Source organism: Pristiophorus japonicus, chromosome 16, assembly GCF_044704955.1.
Source record: "Pristiophorus japonicus isolate sPriJap1 chromosome 16, sPriJap1.hap1, whole genome shotgun sequence".
In the NCBI taxonomy this organism is placed as follows: Eukaryota; Metazoa; Chordata; class Chondrichthyes; family Pristiophoridae; genus Pristiophorus; species Pristiophorus japonicus.
The window spans coordinates 19,414,249-19,421,423 of record NC_091992.1 but is presented as its reverse complement, the minus strand read 5'-3'; the positions used below and the strand labels follow the sequence as shown (position 1 = coordinate 19,421,423).

General features: G+C 45.8%; 1 pseudogene; it reads left to right on the top strand.

Moving 5' to 3' along the window:
• The first annotated feature begins 637 nt into the window (after positions 1-637).
• The window catches only part of LOC139226922 (claudin-4-like), a 36,772-nt pseudogene continuing 30,234 nt past the window's right edge, over positions 638-7,175 (top strand).

Genomic DNA, 7,175 nt, shown 5'->3' with positions numbered 1-7,175 from the left:
CGGTTTAATATCTTAGCCGAAAGACAGTGAAACACTCTCTCCATACTGCACTTGATTTTTGTGCTCAAGTCTTTGGAGTGGGACATGAACCCACAACCTTTTATCTAAGAGGCAAGGCTGCTACCCACTGAGCCATGACCGACACTCTGCTAGTCAAATTACATGTCCTTTATGCGACAATGGATCTTTAGTCTGTAGATTGATATTAGACAGGAGGCCAGCATTTAGGGGCTGTCTTTATCTCTAAAGAATGGACCACCAAGATAATAATAATTGCTTCACAGGTCAGAACAATTGATCTGACAATCTTGCAGATGAGGCTGGGGTGCCGCGGGAATAGTTCTATGTCTGTTTGCCTGCCTATTGAGAAGGAATGTGGGGCCTCAAAAATAATAGAGCTAGAAAGTCATGTACATACCGCCACTCCGTAGCACCATACAGCGGCAAAAAAATGTCAGCCGCTGTTCTTTCACCAGCTGGTGGGGGGGGGGTCCATCGGCGGCCGGCATTTTCCTCCTTCCCTTTGCGCTACCGGCAACTGGTGACACCGTGACACCGGCAACCTTCGTGGTGAACACGAATTTCTAGGCCATTGTGCTTATTAAGGAAAAGCCTCTTTTGTACTGAGGGATGAGAGATGTCTGGACCAGATGTACGTGAGCACCAGCCCTTGGTTCTCCAGTTCACTCAGATCCACCATATTTCCGGATCACTGCAGAGACAGAAGTCCATCAGCATCAAGGCATGTGATTGTGTCAAGTTCATATAAAGGGCCCTGCAAACGGACCAGAAAGATGCTGAAATAATGCGTTGCGCTAAGATTCAAAAATAAATTTAATGTACTGGTATACATCACATTATGTATCACAATTTTATGTGCAGATTTAACTTGCTTCTCTGTATATTTCTCCCCCCAAAAATAGTCTAGCCTTAAATACATGTTCTATCAGTGTGGTACTTTCCCATCTATTAGTGAGATCAGGATATATAGTGGGCAGCTGATAGTTTTTCCAGTATATTCCAGTGGTGGAGGGGAAATGGTTAATCTTGAGACACACAACATTCCATTCTGTATATGCATGGTGCTATGTTTTGGTTCATGAGACACAGACCTACTTATCAAAGCTGCCTTTTGCAGTGAACACAAGTAAGAAATGTTAGAAGGTGTTCTCAATTGTGACAATAAGTTCACCTGAAGAATGAATAGTTAAAAATAAAATATGAAGGGGTCGAAACTGTGTTGTGGACGCAGCCCGTTACCGCCGGTGATAGGCAGCAAACGGGCAGCAAAGGCCGACCGTCGCCGTTAACATAGAAACATAGAAACATAGAAAATAGCTGCATGAGTAGGCCATTCGGCCCTTCGAGCCTGCACCACCATTCAATAAGATCATGGCTGATCATTCACCTCAGTACCCCTTTCCTGCTTTAAGCCACACCCCGGCTGAAATTCAATAGGCTCTTTGGCAGAGGCACCAAGAGGCAACACTGTGCCGGCTAACATCACCCGCGTGGTGACGCCATCCAGCGTACAATGCCTCTTTGACCCCCCTCTGTCACGATATTTGCTTTATACGGCTGCTGTACGGGCAGGCGGCCGTACAGCCTGAAAAACGTGGTGGTTAAAGAGTGGCTTTCGGGCAGACTCGCCCAGAAAGGAATTTATTTCTGCATGTTTTCATTAGTTTTAAGAAGTTGGAAGTGTGTGTGTGGATCGGAGAAGTCTTAGTTATTTTTTTTTTCTTCCCTTTCCTTTCCGTTTTTTTCCTAGCATGGTGGCAGCCTCCCGTCGGGAAATTCAGTCGGCCCTGAGCTCCCGCCCGAAGTTAAGTGCGCAACGCCACCTTTTAGCGCTGTTCTCATCTTTAGGCGTAAAGTCTGAATTTGGCCGTTGGAGCCGGCCCCTAACGCCTGGCGGTAAAACCAGCGATCAGGCGGTGACACCGCCTCAAAAACAGCGGGACCAAATTTCGACCCCAAAGTATTACAAATGTTGGAAATCCGAAACCAAAAAAAGCCCCAGAAGACGCCAAAAACACACGTGAAGCATTCAGTATCTGTGGAGAGAATAATTCGTCAACATTTTTGGATTGTACCCTACAATCAGAACCATGAAATAAGAGACAAGCACCAATAGGATTAGTAAAAATGGGCAGGGGAGAGAAAATATATAAAAAAGACAGAAACACACAGAATATCAGTAGAATGATTACTAGATGAGGCAATAGACGGAAGCATTAAAGAAGTTTTAAAAAAGACTTTAAAAGAAATAAAGGGTATGTGAATGGCTGAGGAAGACTCAAGAAAAATTAGAAAAATGGGAGAGATAGAATATAGAAAACAAGGAGATCCAGTTTGAAATTAAGACAAGAGATGCAGACAAAATACAGCAGGTTCACCAGCTCCAAAAAGGGAAAGAACAGCCAATAGGGAGGACAAAGCCCCTCTCCCCCAACCCAAAACCCACATTCATCCTCGGTGAGGTACGAGAGAACAGACAGCACCCATCGAATTAGACTGCATCACAAGCCTGGACCAGCTGATGGCCCCCTTGGCCATGCCCAAGGCGAGCTGGAACAAAGGGGGAGACGATTGGCCAGTATAATGTATTTGCTTCGGGGGTTCTTTGCTTAAGAATTCATAGCAACACATCGCTATTAAGAACTAGTTGTCTTATTAGCAAGGGTTCAACAATCACACTACACATTACCAGTTTATCCACCAGGCTCACAACCACCTGCCTCATCGTGGATCACCCGAACCCAACAGGCTGGGGTTTTATTGAGTCTTGTGAACATCATGTGACTGGCTAAGCCACTCACAACTCAACAGCTCTACAACTATTTTTTGTTGTAATACTTTAATCAAATGCCCCCTGATTAAAGGGCATGGGGGGGGGCACTTAAATCGACAAATTAAACAAATTAACCTTTGAACAGTAAAATCAAATTAAAATTTGGTTGCCGGGGGTGATGATGCACTCCAGTCCCTCCGGTGCCCACCTTTCGCGGACCGGCTCGTATGCAACCGCGGAAAGAGGCAGACCCTCGACCGCCCGCTGCCTGGACCGGCTGATGGCCCCCTTGGCCATGCCCAGGAGCAGTCCTACGAGGAGGCCTTCGGACCTGCCCGCTCCCCTCCGCACAGGGTGCCCAAAGATCAGGAGTGTGGGACTGAAGTGCAACCAGAATTTGAGGAGCAGCCCCTTCAAATATTGGACGAGGGGCTGCAACCTCGAACATTCAATAAAAACATGGAACACGTACTCTTCCAGACCGCAGAAATTGCAGCCGGCCTGGGAGCCCGTGAACCGACTTAAAAATTTATGGCACGGGACTGCTCCATGCACCACCCTCCAGGCCAAGTCCCCAATAAATAGTGGGAGGATTCCCGTGGTAGAGTGCACTCCATTGGGGACCACCGCCTCCTCCGGATGGCAAGCTGATGCGACATGACGTGTGCAGACTGCAGACAAGAATGGCAATGTGAAGAATGTGCAAGAGCAGCCCATACAGGAATCCCCTCCGCGCAAAACTGAAAGGCATCAACAGCTCTACAACTCTTTTGTTGAGAACAAAAAAAATAAACATTAACTCAAGTGCCACCTAATTAAAGGAAGGGGACACTCCAACCACTTATCAAGTGCCCTTTTTTTAGGGCACCGAGAGACAAATTATACAAGTGCCCCCTGACTCGTGGGACACTAAAAAACCCGGCAATAAAACAAATTGAACTTTAAAACATATAAAATCAAATTAAAATTTGGTTGCCGGGGGTGATGATGTGCTCCAGTCCCTCCGGCGCCCACCTCTGGCGGAAGGCCGCGAGCGTACCGGTGGACACCGCGTGCTCCATCTCCAGGGACACCCTGGCTCAGATGTAAGTGCGGAAGAGAGGCAGGCAGTCGGGCTGAATGACTCCCTCGACCGCCCGCTGCCTGGGCCGGCTGATGGCCCCCTTGGCCGTGCCCAGGAGTAGTCCTACGAGGAGGCCTTCCGACCTGCCCGCTCCCCTCCGCACAGGGTGCCCAAAGATCAGGAGTGTGGGACTGAAGTGCAGCCAGAATTTGAGGAGCTGCCCTTTTAAATAGTGGATTAGGGGCTGCAACCTCGCACATTCCATAAAAACATGGAACACGGACTCTTCCAGATCGCAGAAATTGCAGGCGGCCTGGGAGCCCATGAACCGGCTTAAAAATTTATTGCACGAGACTGCTCCGTGCACCACCCTCCAGGCCAAGTCCCTGATAAATCGCGGGAGGACTCCCGCGTAGAGTGCACTCCATTGGAGACCCCCGTCTCCTCCGGATGGCAAGCTGATGCAACATGGCGTGTGCAGACTGCAGACAAGAATGGCAATGTGAAGAGTGTGCAAGAGCAGCCCATACAGGAATCCCCTCCGCATAGAACTGAAAGGCATCAACAGCTCTACAACTCTTTTTGTCTCAACAGCTCTACAAACCTGTGAGCATACCCACGGGTGCATACATTATAGAGGGAATAGAGCTGACTATTGAGATTTTGAACTAAATGGCCTTAAGGTACAAGTTGCAAAGGAGCATAGGAACAGGAGGAGGCCATTGAGCCCCTCGAGCCTGTTCTGCCATTCAATGAGATCATGGCTGATCTGTGACCTAATTCCATATACCCGCCTTTGCCCCATATCCCTTAATACCTTTGGCTAACAAAAAGCTATCAATCTCTGATTTAAAATTAACAATTGATCTAGCATCCATTGCCATATGCGGAAGAGGGTTCATTGCTGATCTGCGACTTAACTCCATATTCTCCTTTTGAGAAATATACCCGTCTTTGCAAAATATATTTAGCTGAGCAGATCAAATATATAAAGAGTTGCTTTCAATCTCTGAATACATGAGAGCATAAAATCTCATTATTTGAGCCAAGAAAGAAAATCTTCAATCTCTTCTGCCCAGACTTCAACACTGAGCAAGGCATCACCACATTTCCGTAAACTGTACCCTTGACAAAAATGAATCAGTAAGATTAATAAATCAAATGTACAAATTGTGGGGAAATAATCCTAGACATGGACAGTAGATGGTTGTTAGATTATACACTGTTGAGCAGACACATTTGGAAACTGCTGGCGTGATGAAATGACTGTGGCAGTAGTTGTCTGTGATTTGAAGCGGGAGTGTGCTTGGTGCCAGAGCCTCTGGTCATTAAGTACAAGCTTGCTACACATTGATATACAGAGTGCATTGTGCAGAGCACTTTTACACAGTTTGCAATTTCTCAAATTAAAAGGCAAAGTGATACAGCTGAACTTTTCCCTACTACAGCCGAATGAGCGAATGCCCTCCTAACAAAGTTATTGCCTCAGGACCCTTCAGCGACTGCCTCTGGAGTACTTAATTGCTCCCCTTCTCAGCAGAAAGTTATGGACCAATAATTGACTTATTTAAATATACACTTCAGGATATTGCCCCCTCTCCTCAAGGCAGTAACTTAGGCTGGAATACAGCTTCATTGGGAGTGCCACTCACCGCAGTACTTCACGCGAGTGACCATTTCTCATATAAATCTAAACGGTAAGTGGAAGCAGGCTTCACACAAGAACCCCAGGAATCGGTAAAAGACAAGTAAAGCCGTTTAGTCCATTGGGTTTGTTCCTCTGTTATTTCAACTCACCCAGCCTGACATCCAACTGCACCAAGAACTCCTACATCCCAATCCTTGCCCAACAAATCATTCCAAAAAAAGTTAGTCAGCCTCCCGTGTAAAGAACTTTCACACCCCACCCCCCACCCCCCCCCCCCCCCCCCCCCCCCCCCCCAGACCTGCTTAAGATTCATATGCCTTGCTTTCCTTGCCTGACTGGCCTTGAAGCAGCACTGTGTGTTCACTCTTGCCCATGCCATTTTTAAGACATTATAGATCGCAACCTCCTGCTTCCCATAACCTCCTCTCAACAGAGTGTATTTGTAACATTTCCTCATAACCCCCATCCCCTTTCCAATCAAGGGCCTTTTTAAGTTGCCCATCTCTGCACAACTAAAAAGGCACACAATAGAGTGTTTTTCTGCCAGGTGGGAATGTTCCATTGTTTCGGTTACATTTCCCAGCAGTCAGAAGGTCATGTGTTCAAATCACATTCCAGGCTGTAAATTGAGGTGCACTAAGGGAGTGCTGCACTGTTGGAAGTGCCATATTTTGGATGGGAGCCCTGTCTGCCTTCACAGCTGGATGTACAAGATCCTAAGGCTCTACTCAAGGAGGAGGAGGAGATTTCTGCTGTTCTGGCCAACATTTATCCTTCAACTAACACCATTAAACCAGATTATTAGATCATTCATCTCATGCAACATTTGTAGGGCCTAACAGTACACAAGTTGGCTGCGATGTTTCCCTAGACTGGAACAGTGACTATTAAATTTAATTTGGTACTAAACTACCTACATTATAACAGAGCTATTCTTTCTACAGAACCTTAACTGCATTATCCAACCCTATATATGCAACAGTGACTACACTCTAAAAGTACTTCATTGGCTGTAAAGCGCTTTGAGACATGCGATGGTCATGAAAGGCGCTATATATAAATGCAAGTCTTTCTTTCTTCTTTCTATAGCAATTCCTATTTTCGCGTCCCCTGCAAATTTCAACAAGCTTACAAGCTGATTTCTGCATCCAGGTCATTTATGTTGAAAGTTGCAGGGCAATGTCTGTTTACATCATATTGGATAACATTCTAACAAAGTAGGAACGAGAATAAACATTCATTTCACCCAATGGTTAAATCTTGCTCAAGATTCACAAAGATTATTTGCACTTCCCTTTTATCTTGACTCCCAAGGCCATATCACCCTTCTTTGTGAATTAGGCGCTGTCCATCAACTGTTTGGATACTTCACTCAAGTCAGGACTTATTGCCCAAGGTAAGGGGTCCATTATGCAATTTAAACTAAATTATGTTTGGCACATGATTTCCTCAGCTTATAATGATTTGCAAACACTGCCTTTCTGCATCCACCTTCTTTTCCAGTTGTACAATTGTGACTAGTGTTCCAATTGGGAAAATAATAATTAAGGGAGGTTAGAACAGATGAATTTCTCCTAACTTCATTACATAGTGTAATGAAGTGTGACCCAAAACGCTTCTGATTTCCAAGACCTCAGTGGTTGCATTTTGTAACCATAGCAACCATTACA